The sequence below is a fragment of the Epinephelus fuscoguttatus genome, linkage group LG3 (genome assembly GCF_011397635.1).
Source record: "Epinephelus fuscoguttatus linkage group LG3, E.fuscoguttatus.final_Chr_v1".
NCBI classification, from domain to species: domain Eukaryota; kingdom Metazoa; phylum Chordata; class Actinopteri; order Perciformes; family Serranidae; genus Epinephelus; species Epinephelus fuscoguttatus.
Genome location: NC_064754.1, coordinates 1,341,862 through 1,361,667, shown reverse-complemented (window position 1 = coordinate 1,361,667; position 19,806 = coordinate 1,341,862). Strand labels below are relative to the sequence as shown.

General features: G+C 38.9%; 1 long non-coding RNA gene across 5 annotated transcripts; it reads right to left on the bottom strand.

The window, feature by feature from the left end:
- Nucleotides 1-568: 568 nt before the first annotated feature.
- On the bottom strand, nt 569-19,319 carry LOC125886137 (uncharacterized). Of its 5 annotated transcripts, none has more exons than XR_007448990.1 (3): nt 19,217-19,319; nt 8,926-9,073; nt 569-2,339 (listed from the first exon to the last, which is right to left on the bottom strand). It is a non-coding gene; the product is annotated as an uncharacterized LOC125886137 (long non-coding RNA). The 5 variants fall into 5 exon arrangements; XR_007448991.1 differs by lacking the exon at nt 19,217-19,319 and adding an exon at nt 18,734-18,818; XR_007448989.1 differs by lacking the exon at nt 19,217-19,319 and adding an exon at nt 18,020-18,112.
- Between the last annotated feature and the right edge of the window lie 487 nt (nt 19,320-19,806).

The window sequence follows — 19,806 nt, the reverse complement described above, 5'->3', positions numbered from 1 at the left end:
ATGGCACACTTAGCTGTAGACCCTTTTACTGTTAGTTGTTACTGTTGTTACTTAGCTGGAGGCAAAACAGTTCTCCACAGACATTAGCTAGCGCTAGCTAACAAGTTGTGTTGTCTTGTTTTAGACGATGGAGGAAGATGATGTGAGCGGTGCGTTCAGAAACACTCACTGAGTGTGGGAGCGCACTCTGACACAAACTGGAGCGTTGATAAATTGGGAGCGCTGTCTGAATGTAGCGTTGGGTTATCCAGAGCAGCGCACTCTCAGAGTGGCAGAGCGCACTCTGGACACTCTGTCTGTGGAGACGGAGCAGCAGAGCGCCGAGCGGAGTGAATGTGTGATTAACTTAACCGTTGGTTCATTCATGTAGAAATATAACGCTGCGTTTCTTCCACCAACAGGGCTCTCATTTTAGTGTAGAGCGTCAGACTGAATTTACCAACGCACCGTGTCAGGTCACTCACTCTCCGGGACCGCCAGTGTTACTTGAATAAGTAAACACTGACCAACGGACCAGACTGGCCGACCGTATGCTCTCACTCAGTGGATGGATGATGTCACAGGAAGCCAATCTTACAAAGGAGGACCACACTTGTTTGTTTTGCTATGGAAGCTAACGTTAGCTAATGTGCTAAAAAGTTAGCGTTGCAGAGAAATCCAATCTTCCTCTTAATCCCTCCCCAGTTTCTGATGAGGTGGACATGATAACCCTTAATACACATAACCTTATTCATCCCTACAACAGGAAATACTTTTTCCCTAACCTGATATGAAGTGTGCGCTGCACATGTGAGCATTTTTGATGATGGCCTCCGTCCAGTCCTTTGGTCTTATCACATTTAACCATAGTTGTCTTTGTTTTTGTTGACGGGCAGTGGCGGCTGGTTTTGAGCCATGACTCCTTCTATTCTGGCTCCCAATAACACAACAAGACAAACACATTTTAACACTCCTATGGAGCCTACAGCCCTGTGGGGGAGAGGCAGCTGCACCTCCAGCTCATAACATGATGTCAGCCCTAAAAGCGATTATGAGATGTGGGATTTTAAATAATCTATCTGTGGTTCTGAAAGGTATTTAGCTAAAATAACAGAAGGACAGAATGCTCTGTTTGATCAAAAGAAAAACATATTTCCATTTTATTTAATGATTTCTGTCTTCCATATGTTGCCTCGGATGAATCAAACTAGTTTTTTAGCACACCTTTACGTCCATGTCCTCAGTGTAAATCAGGGTCTGTTCACATTAATCTCATTTCCAGTATCTGATCTGGTGATATTTCTGACTGGGACCTTCCTCGACTAATGAAATTCCTTCACAGTTAGTAAAAGAACGTCTTCGGCTCAACGCCATTTAAATTTGCAGTCTTTTTATTTCTGTGATGTAGCTGCAGAATAATCTGTTGATGCTTGTAAGAGAATATTATTTATTTGGCTCAACCATGTTAAATTGTCCCATATGAAGCAAATTTCTCCAGACTCTCCATCGTTTGAGCCAGAGGTGTGGTTACCATTACGGACAGACAAACAACAAAAATTAAGAGTTTTGTTCCAAACTTTTTCTGCCCACTTTATGAAAAAGGAAAAACCACATTAAGTTTGACTAAAACCTAAAAGCTCCAGTCTGCAAATGTGTCTCATTTAGTCAGTCCAAGACTTCAAGTTCTTGGAAGTGTGTCCTGCAACGACAGCACAGATAATTCAGCTAATTTATTTCCGTTTCTATCTCAGACAGGTTTTGCCAAGATTAGCAACCTTGTTTCCTAGTTGCAGTGTCTGAATCATCTGAATAGACATGACAAATTTCCAGATCGTTAAAGCTGGAATTTTGTAACATTCACACATTTGGGAGTGTGCGTTATGTGACGCTGCACATCGTGTGGAAGTGACCCTTGAGTTTTGATCTGAGAGACGATTGTGAGGCAGCAGTTGGCGTCCCCTAAAAGTTTAATCAGCAGCTGGTTTGGACTCCTCTGAGACTCAAACACAAACACCGTGAAACCTGAAAGAGCCTGAACTAAGAACACAGGGACAGTTTGTCTTTGGATACGAATGATGTACAAGCCACGGTCATGAGTCTAATGAGCCAAAACAGGTGTATGTTTGAAGAGAGAGGGTGAAGCTGGTAGTCCAGGTCTGGGTGTAATCCTGATTAGTCTGGAGGTCTCAATCTCTGTGGTTCGTCATCTGACGTCACTCTGTTATGTGGTTCCTGGATTTTAGTTTGTTGCTGGGGCAAAGATCCAACACACAGGTCTTCCTTTTCTTTGTCGTCCATATCTAACGAGCAGTTCCTCTCTGTTAAGGACTCAGGTGAAGTGGGGCATCCGGCTGCAGGTTCTGGAGAGAGGGAAAGTTGGGATTTAGATGGATCAGGTCAAAGTTTATCTTTTCACTCAGACTGTTTTCTTTGTTCACTTTTACCGAACAGGGGAAATAAGGCAGATAGGCAAAAAAGTCGTACAGGAAAAGACAAACTTCTTTGGGAAATGTTGATGATTACAGAACTGGACATTTTCTTCTAACCAACAACCACAAGGTGAACACAAAACCCCATTAAAACCATGGAACAAGAATACGCTGGAAAAATTGAGAAAGATATTGGTTTGTGTCTAAAAATAAAAAAAATGAACCACTATCTTTCCAGAATCTTAACAAAGACCTTTAACCTGCTGCTTTGGGCCACATGAAATAAAACCATTAAAGCATTAAATCCCACATTTGTCAAACCACCTGGGGTATATTCACAATACAAAAGATGGCACAAGTACCAATAGTCTTAAAAATGTCTTGAAAAAAGTCATAGTATAGCATGTCGATAAAATGTCTTGAAAAAAGTCATGAAAAAGTCATAGTATAGCATGTCGTAAAAATATCATGATAAAAGTCATAGTACAGTATGTCGAAAAAATATGAAAAAAGTCATAGCATTTCGTAAAATGACATGAAAAAGTCATAGTATTCTATGCCGAAAAATGACATGAAAAAGTCATAGTATAGTATGTCGTAAAAATGACATGAAAAAGTCATAGTATAGTATGGTATGTCGTAAAAATATAAAAAAAGTCATAGCATGTCGCAAAATCACATGAAAAAGTCATAGTATAGTATGTCGTAAAAATGACATGAAAAAGTCATAGTATAGTATGGTATGTCGTAAAAATATAAAAAAAGTCATAGCATGTCGCAAAATCACATGAAAAAGTCATAGTATTCTATGCCGAAAAATGACATGAAAAAGTCATAGTATAGCATGTCGAAAAATGACACGAAAAAGTCATAGTATAGCATGTCGATAAAATGTCTTGAAAAAAGTCATAGTATCCTATGTCAAAAAATGACATGATAAAAGTCATAGTATAGTATGTCGTAAAAATATCATGAAAAAGTCATAGTATAACATGTCGTAAAAATATGATAAAAGTCATAATATAGCATGTCGTAAAAATATCATGAAAAAAGTCATAGTATAAAGTTATAGTATAGTGTGTCAAATAATTCTCATAAATAAGTCATAATATGGCGTGTCGAAAGATTCTCATGGAAAAAGTCATAGTATAGCGTGTCAAAAAATTCTCATAAAAAAAGTCATAGTATAGCGTGTGAAAAATTCTCATAAAAAAAGTCATAGTATAGCGTGTCAAAAAATTCTCTTCAAAAAAGTCATAGTATAGCATGTCGAAAAATTCTCTTCAAAAAAGTCATAGTATAGCGTGTCAAATAATTCTCTTCAAAAAAGTCATAGTATAGCGTGTGAAAAATTCTCTTCAAAAAAGTCATAGTATAGCATGTCGAAAAATTCTCTTCAAAAAAGTCATAGTATAGCGTGTCAAATAATTCTCTTCAAAAAAGTCATAGTATAGCATGTCGAAAAATTCTTTTCAAAAAAGTCACAGTATAGCGTCTGAAAAATTCTCTTCAAAAAAGTCATAGTATAGCATGTCGAAAAATTCTTTTCAAAAAAGTCATAGTATAGCGTGTGAAAAATTCTCTTCAAAAAAGTCATAGTATAGCATGTCGAAAAATTCTCTTCAAAAAAGTCATAGTATAGCGTGTCAAATAATTCTCTTCAAAAAAGTCATAGTATAGCGTGTCAAAAAATTCTCTTCAAAAAAGTCATAGTATAGCGTGTAGAAAATTCTCATAAAAAAGTCATAGTATAGCGTGTCAAAAAATTCTCTTCAAAAAAGTCATAGTATAGCGTGTCGAAAATTCTCATAAAAAAGTCATAGTAGTGTGTCAAATAATTCTCTTCAAAAAAGTCATAGTATAGCGTGTGAAAAATTCTCTTCAAAAAAGTCATAGTATAGCATGTCGAAAAATTCTCTTCAAAAAAGTCATAGTATAGCGTGTCAAATAATTCTCTTCAAAAAAGTCATAGTATAGCGTGTCAAAAAATTCTCTTCAAAAAAGTCATAGTATAGCGTGTAGAAAATTCTCATAAAAAAGTCATAGTATAGCGTGTCAAAAAATTCTCTTCAAAAAAGTCATAGTATAGCGTGTCGAAAATTCTCATAAAAAAGTCATAGTAGTGTGTCAAATAATTCTCTTCAAAAAAGTCATAGTATAGCATGTCAAATAATTCTCTTCAAAAAAGTCATAGTATAGCATGTCGAAAAATTCTCCTCAAAAAAGTCATAGTATAGCGTGTCAAAAAATTCTCTTCAAAAAAGTCATAGTATAGCATGTCGAAAAATTCTCTTCAAAAAAGTCATAGTATAGCGTGTCAAAAAATTCTCTTCAAAAAAGTAATAGTATAGCGTGTAGAAAATTCTCATAAAAAAGTCATAGTATAGCATGTCAAAAAATTCTCTTCAAAAAAGTCATAGTATAGCGTGTCAAATAATTCTCTTCAAAAAAGTCATAGTATAGCGTGTCGAAAATTCTCATAAAAAAGTCATAGTGTGTCAAATAATTCTCTTAAAAAAAGTCATTGTATAGCATGTCAAATAATTCTCTTCAAAAAAGTCATAGTATAGCATGTCGAAAAATTCTCTTCAAAAAAGTCATAGTATAGCGTGTCAAAAAATTCTCTTCAAAAAAGAGTCATAGTATAGCATGTCGAAAAATTCTCTTCAAAAAAGTCATAGTATAGCGTGTCAAATAATTCTCTTCAAAAAAGTCATAGTATAGCGTGTCGAAAATTCTCATAAAAAAGTCATAGTGTGTCAAATAATTCTCTTAAAAAAAGTCATTGTATAGCATGTCAAATAATTCTCTTCAAAAAAGTCATAGTATAGCGTGTCAAATAATTCTCTTCAAAAAAGTCATAGTATAGCATGTCGAAAAATTCTCTTCAAAAAAGTCATAGTATAGCATGTCGAAAAATTCTCTTCAAAAAAGTCATAGTATAGCGTGTCAAAAAATTCTCTTCAAAAAAGAGTCATAGTATAGCGTGTTGAATAATTCTATTCTAGTATCTCAAAAAAAATGTCATGAAAAAAGTCACAGTATAGCATGTCGTAAAAATGTCACGAAAAAAGTCATAGTATAGTATGTCGAAAAAAGGTCATCAAAAAAGTCATAGCATAGCGTTTCGAAAAATGTCATGAAAAAGCCGTAGTATTATCTCGAAAAAATGTCATCAAAAAAAGTCATCGTATAGCATGTCGAAAACTTGTCATTAAAAAATTCAAATTATAGCGTGTCAAAAAATGTCAGGAAAAAAGTCATAGTGTAGCATGTTGAAAAATGTTATCACAAAAGTCATAGTATAACACGTTGAAAAAAATCATGAAAAAATCATTGTAAAGTGAGTCGAGAAGTTGTCGTTAAAAAGGTCATAGTATAGCATGTCAAAAAAATCTCATGGAAAAAGTCATAGTATAGACGAATTCGGCGAGCGATTTGTGTATGCCGCCATCTTGCAGCAACGCCATTGCTGCGGTGACATGTGTCAGTCATCAATTCATGATGCTGTCATTGTGAACTGACTCTCTACAATGACAGCATCATGAACAGCTGGATTGATGATGTTAGACAGTGGCCTCCGCTAACTGATGAAGGTATCTTAAATGAGTACCGATATTAATTTAGAAATTAATCATTTGTTTGAGCAATAAGCAGGAAAGATTAGAGTAATAGGGAGATAATAGACTGTATCATTAAACACTGTGTAATATAACGTTAGCATACGTTACGTGTGCTGACGTTAGCAAGCGAGCAGCGTGACATTTAATCATTACGGACAGGCTACGTGACCATCACATCATATTGAAGGCGATCAGTATTCACCTTCAATATGATGTGATGGTCGTCTAAAAAGCGGTGTAAAATTTGCCTGACCCATCCGGAGCTCAGGTAATTTTGACCCTCAGTCAGAGACCTGTAATTACCGTTTTTCTGGTCATCGGAGGCCAGGCGATCAATAAAATATTCTTGAATACCTAAAATGAAAACACAAACACGTGTTGTTGTTGTTTTTAGTCACGTAGCCTGTCCATAATGATTAAATGTCACGCTGCTAGCTTGCTAACGTCAGCACATGTAACGTATGCTAATGTTATATTACACAGTGTTTAATGATACAGTCTATTATCTCCCTATTACTCTAATCTTTCCTGCTTATTGCTCAAACAAATGATTAATTTCTAAATTAATATCGGTACTCATTTAAGATAACTTCATCAGTTACCGGAGGCCACTGTCTAACATCATCAATCCAGCTATTTATGATGCTGTCATTGTAGAGAGTCAGTTCACAATGACAGCATCATGAATTGATGACTGACACATGTCACCGCAGCAATGGCGCCGCCGCAAGATGGTGGCATACACAAATCGCTCACCGAATTCGTCTATAGTATGTCGTAGAAATGTCATCAAAAAGGTCATAGTATAACATGTCGAAAAAATCTCATGGAAAAAAGCCATAGTATGGTATGTCGTAAAAATGTCATGAAAAAAGTCATAGCATAGTACGTCGAAAAGTTGTCATTGAAAAAAGTCATATTATAGTGTGTCAAAAAATGTCATGAAAAAAGTCATTGTATTATCTCGTAAAAATGTCAGCAAAAAAGCCATGTCGAAAAAAAATCATGAAAAAAGTCATCGTAAAGCGAGTCGAAAAGTTGTCATTAAAAAAGTCATATTATAGCATGTCGGAAAAAAATCACGAAGAAAGTCATATTATAGCATGTCGGAAAAAAATCATGAAAAAAGTCATAGTATAGTATGTCGGAAAAAAATCACGAAGTCATATTATAGCATGTCGGAAAAAAAATCATGAAAAAAGTCATAGTATAGTATGTCGAAAAGTTGTCATTGAAAAAGTCATATTATAGTGTGTCAAAACATGTCATGAAAAAAGTCATTGTATTATCTCGTAAAAATGTCAGCAAAAAAGCCATAGTATAGCATGTTGAAAAATGACATGGAAAAAGTCATAGTGTAGCATGTCGAAAAAATGTCATGAAAAAAGTCATATTATAGCATGTCGGAAAAAAATCACGAAGAAAGTCATATTATAGCATGTCGGAAAAAAATCATGAAAAAAGTCATAGTATAGCATGTCGGAAAAATGTCATGAAAAAAGTCATAGTATAGTATGTCGAAAAGTTGTCATTGAAAAAGTCATATTATAGTGTGTCAAAACATGTCATGAAAAAAGTCATTGTATTATCTCGTAAAAATGTCAGCAAAAAAGCCATAGTATAGCATGTTGAAAAATGACATAAAGTCATAGTGTAGCATGTCGAAAAAATGTCATGAAAAAAGTAATCGTAAAGCGAGTCGAAAAGTTGTCATTAAAAAAGCCATAGTATAGCATGTCGAAAAAATGTCATGAAAAAAGACAGAGCATGTCGGAAAAAAATCATGAAAAAAGTCATCGTAAAGCGAGTCGAAAAGCTGTCATTAAAAAAGTCATGGTATAGCATGTCGGAAAAATGTCATGAAAAAAGTCTTGGCATAGTATGTCGAGAAAATGTCATGAAAAAAGTCATAGCATAGTACGTCGAAAAGTCATATTATTGCGTGTCAACAAATGTCATGAAAAAAGTCATTGTATTATCTCATAAAAATGTCATCAAAAAAGTCATAATGTAGCATGTCGAAAAGTTGTCATTAAAAAAGTCATAGTATAGTATGTCGAAAAAATGTCATGAAAGAAAAGTCATTGTGTTCATATTTCCAATGCGGTCCTTGGTCATTTCGTTGCTCCCTAAACTGGCATTCATCATAAAAACCGTCCAAACTGTAAGAACCCAGATCCAAATGATTTGTTTCAAAATGCTTTAAGAATGGTCAGCTTGGCTTTTAAGTTAAGAGACACTGTAAACATTAAGGTTACAAACATCCCATAATGCAATGCTCACAGTAGGAGCCAGTATTCAGACAGAATATCAGGTCTTGCGAACACGTAATTGTCTCGTCCTCATGTTTAACACCAACTTTTAATCCAGAAAAAGAGAAAGGGCTATATTTGAGCCTAAATGTTTCATCAACAGGAAACATGTTGCAGATCCTCTGACAGGGTGATGTATCATATAAAGCACATGTGCCGTGTGAATGGGTTAAACGTGGACGTTGAATATGTCTGAAGGCTGCAGTGTGGTTGTTACTGAGTCGGCTCACAGAGAGAAAAAAAAGTTATCACATTAACTTGGTTCAGTTTTTGAATCAGTGGGATGAATGAGGAAGAAAGAAGAGCAAAAACAACACAGCCTGTTTGAATAAAACCTCGTATGGTGACCTGACAGTGTCGGATATTATTATTATTATCACATCTCTAACTACAGGCTGGACTCCAGTCCTCACAGCCTGAGATCGATGATCGAGAGTTTAATCATTATCTTATAAAACAAACAGTCCAGTTCAGTGTGTGTGAAGTAACCCGTTTCTGTTAACGTTAGGGTTCTAACCACTTCCTGTGTTTTGGTTGATGATGGGGTTCAGCATTCCTCCATGCAACATAAGCCATATTTACCGCTTACGTGGCCTTTGCTACTTTTGTGCGCTTCATCCTTTTCCTCCTCATGAGGGTCACCTGAGGCCTCTTCAACCCTGCGATCAGCAGCAGCAACCTGGGCCGCGACTTGGTGAGCCAGCTTCTCAGTAGCGTCCCCTTGGGAAACCTGCAGGAACAGCAGCGGTCCGTTAAAGTCAGGACGTCCACAGAATCAGGAGGCTTTTAATTCCGTCTCTAGTCAATCATTATATAACATAAAACCGTCGGGGAAAGACCTCAGAGCAACTTTCCAGTGAAGCACAGAAGTGAATTCAGATTGTACTTGAAAAAATCACACAGTGTCCTCGCAGGATTACAACAAACCACACTAACAGCTCTGCTCAGTCCACCACTTTGATGGATCTCTCAACAACCACTGGATGGACTGTGATGGTTGTGGTTCATCATTCATGCTCCCCTCAGGATGAACTGTAAACACCTCTCATCTAGCGCCACCTTCAGGTAAACATTTAATGTGTCCAATACTTTGGTTTATGACCTGCAGAACTGATGACATTCACATCAGCCTCAGCTGGACTCTATCTGATGCTGGCATGCCAACGTTAGCATGAATCATGTACCATAGCTGCCAACTCTCACGCATATTGTTGCGATGACTTGTTGTGTTGTCTTGCTACGGTTATTGCTGAAGCCGTTGTGTCATGAATATGTTCTGTTTTGTAATTGTGTTTTTTATAGAATAGTGTCTTTAGGCAGTGAAATGATTCTCTGTTTCCTGTCCAGGGACTACAGATGAAAATTAGCTTATAGCTAACTCTGGTGCAGCTTAGTAGCTGTGCACCGTCCCTGTTAAATAAAATAAAATAAAATGCTAAGCTAAGACTGTGAACATGGTATGACCTATGTTATAGTCCTGACGCTTTTTACTGGGGGTGGGAATCACCAGAGGCTCCACGATACGATATTACCACGTTACTTTAGTCATGATACAATATTATCGTACACAAGTCAGTCTATGGTCTGAAATGAGTTTCCTCTGTAGGGTGTCTGGGCTCAGCCTTAGAGATAGGGGGAGGAGTCAGACATCTGGAGGGAGCTCGGAGTGGAGCCGCTGCTCCTTTATGTTGAGGTGGTTCAACATCTGATCTGGATCCTCCTGGTCCAGCTGGTAGGAGGCCCCGGGGCAGACCCAGAACACACTGGAGGGATTACATATCTCATCTGGTCTGGGAACACCTCGGGGTCCTCCAGGAGGAGCTGGAGCGTGTTGCTGAGGAGAGGGACGTCTGGAATACTTCGCCCCCGCTACCCGGCTTTAGATAAGCGGATGAAAATGAATGGATGGACAATATTATTGCGATTTTATGCGTATCATGATATGCTGAGTATTGCGATAAAATACACTGCAATTAATTACTTGTTTTGAAGTGTAATAATGTCCCCAAAGGAAAACTTTGTCAGCATCTCTTTAATCTGGACATCTCACGATGTCTTTTTGTTTTTGCAGCAAAATGTAACTGATGGACTGAAAAAAGCAACTGATCATTCAAGTAGGCTGACTAAGGTTTAATTTGTATCTATAATATTAATAATTCATAAAATAAAAAAATCGATACTCTGTACTGTGTGACGATACGATATCGCCAACAAAAATATCGCAGTACTATGCTGTATTGATATTTACCCCCACCAATACTTACACATATGCAGCCTAATGAAGAACTGCACGCCCTCAGGAACAGCTTTTGTGAAGCTTTACAGTCTTCAGGAGAAAGTACGACTGCTCACCGTGCACAGAACACAGCCAGCTCATTATGATTCTCAACTAACTCAACCAGATCAACAACAGACTCCACCAGCAGCTGAGTCCTCGACACTGAACCACTGGTTAAAGATCTGACTTACTCCTCATCATTGTGAGACGCCTGTACATTACAAGATTTACTGGTAGAGAAGAAACCTGAATGCCCGCCAAGTCTTAAGCCCCGTTTCCACCGAGCAGTTCAGTTCAGTTCAGTTCAGTTCATAGTTTCTGTCTCCACAGTGAAAGTTGTGGATGGTCCCAACAGAAGCGTTCCTTAGCGTCCCCATGTTTGGTCCCCCCTCTGTTGGGGTACCTAGCACACAGATCTGGTACTAAAAGGTGGAGCTAGAAACCCTGCAGTCTGATTGGTCAGTAGAGGACGCTCACTCTGGTTTTATGTAACCTCTGTTCATACATCAGTAAACTACAACTATAAAATGAAAGAGAAAAAAATCACTTCATTCACTGGGCCGACTGCCGGCAACTTTTAAGGTGGAACGTTAACTTGTAATGTTACTCAATGCATGAGTTGATGACGTGAATCCATCAGCACACCTTAAATTTCACTGTGACAACTTTGACCATCACTTTAGTTTTTATATGACACACACTTTTAGTAATGACTTTAAAAATATAGATTCATTTGGAGCGGATTATGTGAAGGTCATATATTCTAATCCTCACTTCCTGTGGGCTACAGCAACACTAAACCCCTGAGCTTGCCTGAGAAGGACTAAATGCACAAAGCTGCTATTTTGAAATATCCCATGGAGAGAGACTCTCACTGCAGCCTGTTCTATTTTGTTGTGAAAATGTGGGCGTGCAGCCTCGTTCTGTGGACGATAAACCAGGTGCAGACTTCCATCTGTGTCACCGCTGATGAGGAAATACAGCGAGTGCTGGACGGAGCAGTGAGTGACAACAACCCCGCCCACATTTAAGAGGACTGTCTGAACACACCGAGGGTCTAGGTACCATGTCTGAAGGCTTATTGCTGGTTCCAAAGGTGCTGGGCTGAAAGGGTTTGGTGGAGACACAGCTTTAGAGGCTGGAAACCATCTGCAGATATCAAGTAGAAAATACAGATTCACATTCATCACTTGTGTTTTCAACTGTCACCTCTCTGAAGCAACAGCCCCATCGCAAAAAGAAACTGTGGGCATTGTATGTTTCTGCAAACCATGGACACATTCCATTTGTATGTTTCATAAGAATCATATCAACATTTCTAAAGTGATGCAGTATACGAGCTGACTGTCATCAGGAGGTGGAGGTGAGTGTGGATGGTAGGAGAGACACCTGCCAAGCTGCAGAACACAGGTCAAAACCAGTTGTTTGTCACGGCGTCTCCAGTTGTGACTGTGGCACCAAAAGCAGGTTTTTCCAGCCAAAACAAGATCATTTCCTCACTGTGGTTACTGTCCACTGTCCTCACTTCGGAACAATGAGTTTAATATGGTCGGACCAATGGGCAGTTCCCGTTTAATCTACCAGCGTATATAAAGAAAGACGAGCAGCAAATCTTCGTCTATGAGAAGCTGGAAACTGCAAAAATTTGGCAATTTAGCTTAAACAATCATTTGTCAAACAAAAAAAAAATCACTGATTTATATTCTTTTGAATAATTAATTTATTGACGAAACACTGCAGCTACATCTGTATTTTTACTTTACACCATAGTTTCTTGAAATGGAGCCTCAGAGCAGCAACAGGAAGCACTGACTTCCTGTTTGATCACATGAGGTAATAGACTTCGTAGACGTTCACGCCACTGCCGCTGAAGTCTTTTAACTTCTAATCCATAACTTGACAACTTGTGACCGAAGAGCCAACCGACCAATCACATCCACTCCTTGTGCTCTTCAAGTACACATCACTAATGTTGCATTCATGGGATGTTGGAATAACTGTTAAAATGAGTTCCCGACTGGGACAGTTCAAGTGGACGCCCCCTCAAGTCAGAAATACAACTCGGAAAGTCTGCAAAATTCAGGGACACGACTTGTTGAATTTGACGCCACAAACACAGAAACATGGCGAACGAAATATTTGGTTGTCGTTAACAAACTTTTATAAATCATTTATTTTGCTAACGTCATGTGTATCACAGTATGAGGTATGAAGTCACACAGATGAGTTCTAAAAGATTATTGGCATTAAAGGGATAGTTCGGGTTTTTGGACATGAAGTTGTGTGAACGCTATCACTCTGCCGTGCAGGCCCGCGTTTTCTCTGTCCGTCGGGATCTGTGGGCAGCTGAAGTGAGCCTTACATACGCGCAGCTGCTTCACCCTCGCCGGCTTGGTAGCGAGGAAACTGATGGAATTGGGAGCCGGCGATGTTTTTATTCCCACAGCTGTTGGCACCATTTTGGTATTCCTCTGTTTACCTACAGCAGCTGATGAGGGTGTGTCGTGAGCCTGAGCCGGTGTTTGCGCTGTAGCAGTAGGTATATACAGGGCTAGTACATCTTCTTCCTCACTAATAACAGCCTACTGGTTCTCTGTTGGAAACAGCCGATGAAGTTTTCGTTAGCCGTTGCTATCCTGCGCACCTGCACGGCGTGCTGATGAACTGTCTGATTGATTTCTGTTGGCGTGCTGTCTTGCAGGCCTGCACGGCGGAGTGATACTGGCCAGAAAATAGTCCCAGCTGATAGCAAGGTCTGGTCTAACAAAACACATGCATACTTTTTTGTAGCTTAAAACCTTTTGGTTACGTGTCCCCCGTACATCTTCAGAACTACTTTTTCTCCGGTAAGCTACGGGCCATTTCTCAGAGCAGGAGGCTCGTTGAGAGTAGTGACACCGTCACATCAGAGCTACAGATGGTCAGCGTTTCACACAACTTCATGTCCAAAAACCTGAACTGTCCCTTTAACACAGATGACAGGTCAGCAATATTTTAGTTAATGATGCAGCGATTTATTGGCAATGTTCTCTTTGTTGACTGCCATTGGTCTATCAGCAAACAAGATGACATCACCAATAGCAGTGGTCGATGTGTTTCTGTTGTGGAGCAGGCTAAAAAAACGGGGTCCAGACTGACGGTGTCCCGTCGTCCCGGGGACAACAGAGCAGTGTTTCCCAAGTGGTGAAGCCACAGGGTCCTGATTTGTCCTCAGTCATTAGATCGAGGTCCACACAGTTTAACACATTCAGCGTCACACAACGAGCCAGTATTCTGTCTCTGTCAAGTATCTGCAGTCACTCACTGACTCTACAGCAGGAAACAGCACTTCAAAATAAAAGTTCTGTGCCAGAAATTCACTGCACTTTAAAACAAAGTGTGCTTTATACAAACTTGACACAACTGCAAGTCACCTGTGGTCCACTAAGAATCGACCCACGACTCACATTTGAACTGCGACCCACTGGATGGGAACCACTGCAACATGTTTGGAGATCTTCCCAGGATGCTTTGGGATGAAAGGACGCGGATTCAATGAGTCAGGAAACACACCCGATTGTTTCCCCGATAATTCCACATTATGAACAACACATCTGTGATGACATCAGCAGGAGGAGAGCAAGTTAGTGTGAGCTGTTAGCTGTGAGCAGAACTAACAGCTCACAAGGTTGCTTTGAGATACATTATGATGTGTTCAAGCTCTGCTCAGTAAAAGTGAGAATTGGGTGATGATAAATTATAACGTTCTCATGGTGTGTTCAAATCATTCATTTCTATTAAATCTGAGGTGCATGAAGCCAACGTTGAGTGTCGAGCCCACGGAGCAGGCGCTCTAAAAACCTGCAGACTGAGCCGGCTACTTCCTGTTTAGCGCTCCACTGCCTCCGATCAGACTTAGCTAACTCCAACGATTTAATCTAGACTGTCCAAATGAATCAGTCAAATCCTGATAGTGAAACGAGTCATTTTGCTATGGGGTGCCGTTTGTAAAGTGTCTCACGCTGAAAATAACATCAACATTTTGCCACATTTAGCTTCAAACAATGTTTAAAAAAGTATTGTGATTTTTTTAACGTCACCTTTTACCACATTTACAGCAATATTTGTTAACTTAGAAATATATTAAATAGTTAAATCTAAATATTAAATGTGGCACCTAAATGTTAAATGTTAAATCTAAATATTAAATCTAAATCTAAATGCTAAATCTAAATCTAAATGTTAAATCTAAATATTAAATCTAAATCTAAATGCTAAATCTAAATCTAAATATTAAATCTAAATCTAAATCTAAATGTTAAATCTAAATGTTCTGGGTGAAACTAAATATTTAACTAATATGCAAATTCACACTGCCGGTCACCGGAAGTACCAAAATAAAAGCTCGAGATGGTCAGACTGTTTATATAATCAAATAACGAATTAAAACCAACTTATCGGGGGAAATGGACACTTGAACATACATTAGCGTGATAATAACTACGTAAAATAACAAGAAACGTGTTTGGAGAAATTTTATTTGACGTGTACTTTGAGTTGTTAGTGTCCCTTCGGAGGGATTAACAACCTAAGCTAAGCTAACAACCGTCAGTTCTTAGCCCCGTTAGCAGTGTCTGTAATGACTCATTAACTCTTAAACGGTCCGTGAAAAAAATATTTTTTTTCCAGCGGATATCTTAGTTACAACATGATTGAGCTAGCAAAGCAGTTTTGTGTTGCGATGTGTGGTATTTATTCAGTTTTGGGAAATCACGATGTCTAGAAAGCATCAGTGGCTGCAGCAGCAGCAGCAAAGCTATCAGGACGTCATCTGTTAAAAGCCTCCCGTTGTCGGATACGACATTAAACTACTCCAGTTAGCTCAATCATGTTGTAACTAAGACATCCGCTGGAAAAAATATTTTCTTAATGGACCGTTTAGAGTTAGTAAGTCATTACAGACACCGCTAACGGGGCTAACAGCTAACAGTTAGCCCCGCTAATCTACGATAACCATGTTATTAATTTCAGACCGTGATAGTAATGTTTGTTCAGTCATAGTGTTTATAGGCTTTACAAACACCAGATTAGTCTAAACGGTGATACAGTGACGTGAAAAACGTGAGATGTGCATATATATATATGTGTAGCTAAACTCCGCTGGTTTTCTACCCGGAAGTATTTGTAAACAACAAGGTGATTCCCTCCGAAGGGACACTAACAACTCAAAGTACACATCAAATAAAATTTCTCCAAACACGTTTCTTGTTATTTTAGGTAGTTATTATCACGCTAATGTATGTTCAAGTGTCCATTTCCCCCGATAAGTTGGTTTTAATTCGTTATTTGATTATATAAACAGTCTGACCATCTCGAGCTTTTATTTTGGTACTTCCGGTGAACGGCAGTGTGAATTTGCATATTAGTTAAATATTTAGTTTCACCCAAAACATTTAGATTTAACATTTATATTTATATTTATATTTAGCATTTAGATTTAACATTTAGATTTAGATTTAGATTTAGCATTTAGATTTAGATTTAGATTTAGCATTTAGATTTAGATTTAATATTTAGATTTAACATTTAGATTTAGATTTAGATTTAATATTTAGATTTAACATTTATATTTATATTTATATTTAGCATTTAGATTTAACATTTAGATTTAGATTTAGCATTTAGATTTAGATTTAGCATTTAGATTTAGATTTAATATTTAGATTTAACATTTAGATTTAGATTTAGATTTAATATTTAGATTTAACATTTATATTTATATTTAGCATTTAGATTTAACATTTAGATTTAGATTTAGCATTTAGATTTAGATTTAGATTTAGCATTTAGATTTAGATTTAATATTTAGATTTAACATTTAGATTTAGATTTAGCATTTAGATTTAGATTTAATATTTAGATTTAACATTTAGCATTTAGGTGCCACATTTAATATTTAGATTTAGATTTAGCATTTAGATTTAGATTTAATATTTAGATTTAACATTTAGCATTTAGGTGCCACATTTAATATTTAGATTTAACTATTTAATATATTTCTAAGTTAACAAATATTGCTGTAAATGTGGTAAAAGGTGACGTTAAAAAAATCACAATACTTTTTTAAACATTGTTTGAAGCTAAATGTGGCAAAATGTTGATGTTATTTTCAGCGTGAGACACTTTACAAACGGCACCCCATAGTTTGCAGCGTTGTGACGTTAAAAAACAAAACAAAAAAAAAAACAAAAAACAAAACAAGTATCCACTGATCAACTAGTCTCGCCACCAGACAATCAGAGATCTCCGCCTTCTGATAGTCTGGGGACACTCCTTTCTAAAGTGTGTTTAACACACCGGCGAAAACGGCCGGCAACAAAGCAACGCCTCTTGCATTTTTGAAAAGGACACGCCTTCTCGGAAATGTGCGCTCCCCCTTTTCTCGTCCGCAAGGAAACAAACACACAGAGAGCTTGAAAATGGATGCCGAGAGATTTAACTCCGTTTTATCAAACGTGTGCTCAGTCCACAAGATTGTGGAAATGAAGGACTTGCAGCGACTTGAGCCATTTTGTACTGCTACACGTGTTTCTAGTGGGACTGTGTTTACGAGCACAAGAGTTCAGCGAGCCACCGAAGGACCGCCCTGCAGATTTACTACTGGTTCTGCAATGTAGGGAGTTTTTTTAAACTCTGAAATTGTATCCGCCCATCTAAACACAAAATCAGGGAGAAAGTCATCAGTCTTTAGTTAAGCAAAGCGTCTAAAGACTGACTTGTGAGTCTACTGATCAACAGACGGCTCTTTCACAGTGTAAGTCCACGTGACAACATGTGATGGAACCGGACGGTGTAATTTCACTGTTTGCCCACTACAACAATTGTCTCCGAAGCCCGGCGCACCTCTGGAGGCCTGGTTCAAATGTAATCTGGTAAAACTGAGTTTTGGTGAGAATGTTTTATCTACATATTAGAGAGGGAATTATTAGCAGCTGTTTTTTATGTTGTTGATGTGACAGAAGGTTCTTTCATAAATCATCATAAATTTAAACTCATTCAAAGGACTGAATGAGCTTAAACAGTCAGGTAATTTTTAGAGCTTAAAGAGAAATTAATAACAGCAAAAACAGAATAACAACAACACAAATAAAAACAGAGGTGCTGGCCCTGAATTTCATCAGCACATCTCTAGTTTTGGTGCTTTTAGGGGACGTACTGCTGCCGCTTCAGCGATCGACACCTTGTTTCAACACTCTGAGCAATGAAATGTCAGCGTGTCATCTCTGTAGCCTCCACGTTACAATCAAAAGCTCTTGAACACACCAAAGCTGGAAGAACGGCTTCCCACCTCGGGAAATGGGACTGTCCGAGGAGCACGTGAATGCAGCACGAAGCCTGGATTGGAAAGCAGGACAGTACCTCAACCAGTAACACTCCTCACCGAAGCACCATAGCAAACAGCCTCCTCCAGACACTTCACATCCTCCACAAACAGCGCCGCCGCCGCAGCTGCAAACCTTTGTGTCTTTATACGAGTCGTGACCTGCTGAGCGCCACGGAAAAAAAACAAAAAACAAAAAAAACAAGCTTTGTGCTGTTCAAGCACACTGAAACCAGCCAGAGAGAAATCTAGCAACGTGTAGACATGGACGGGCCTTGCTGACGCCATTGTTGTTGCCTGCGGGGCTCGATGTTAAATGTACCGAGGGGAACATTGTTTGTGTAGCTGACCCTGCGCCCCCAGCCTGCTCATTATCCTCCTGTGATCATCTCCTGTGGACCTTTGTCTTCTCCTCAAGGTTTCACATGCATCTTTCTCCATGTGACGATCCGCCACCATCTTTAAAGGCTCCGATCAGGTTTCTTTGGTCTCTTGTTTCTTTCACACTTCTCTCTTATTTCTTTTTTTTTGTCGTTTCTGTAGTTTCTCTTCTTCCGTCTAATAAAAGCAGTTTCAGTTCCGTATCGTCTTATTAGAAATCACAACTTCCCGTTTTTCCCTCAGGTTGTATTCTGTCAGCTTCTCTAATGTTTTCTCCCTACCCGAGCCTACCATCTCCTCCTCCTCCTCCTCCTCCTCCTCCTCCTCCTCCTCCTCCACAGCAGACATCTCTGTTGTTTCCTGTTACTGACCGGTCGCCGGCGTCCTTAGAGTCAGAGGAACCAGGTAACTTTGACATTGTCCTCGTCCGTCCGGCCTGCAGCAGCGAGCGAGAGGAGCTCACTCTTAATATCTGAGTCACCTAACACACACAAGCTGGCAGATCATCATCATCATCAGCAACGTCACAAACGCTCCCTTCTGTCTGCTTCAGCATGAAAAGAACCATTCATCCCCAAACTTAGCAATCCAACTTTATTCATCGGAGAACAGAGGAACCACTAAGTTTGTTTGTTTCAGAGCAAACGTCTACGACTCCACAAACCAAAAGACTTGCCTTAAATTCATCAAGAGTCCGAGTTCTCACTGTGAGCCTCTGAAATCTATCTGTTCAAAGAGGAACATGGAGTCCCGGTCGATGTTCTCCACATCCATCACCTCAGCACACAACTTAGCAGTCCTCTACCTCCACTCGCTACCTCTGCACAAGGAACACAACAGAAAGCAGTCCTTACCAATTGACCCCACACATTTGTTAGGTTATGCCCCCGGCGTCCCTGCAGAGGCACATATATGATCCCTGCTGCACTTTTTTTTCCTCTCACACTAGAAGCTTCAGCCAGGACGCAAAAACAAATCTGCTAAATAATAGGAGGCCATGAAGCGGCCGGGTGGGGCCTTTAAAAAGGAGGGTCCACTCAGCACTTCTCACTGCAAACGGCAACGGCTGATCCCTGCACACGCAGCCAATCAGGGAGCAGACTGCACCTGTTGCCATGACGCCCGGCACTGACCGGTATAAAAAGGTGTGGAGGGGTTGGAGAGTGAAGGAAGACGTTAGCTGAAGTGTCAGCTGAGACACACTTTGACTAAATACACACACTGTCTCTGTGAAGTTCTGCAGCCATTAAAAACCTCTGAGACGGTTCAGTGTGTCTCAGCGTCCTCTGCCGGCTTCCTCTCAGTCCACAGATGGAAAGTAACTAAGTACAACTTTAAAGTACTTCTGCTTTGATACTCCACCACATCTTGGAGGGAAATATTGAACTTTTTATTGCAGTACGTTTATTAAATAACTTTAGTTACAGATTCATTATTATTATTA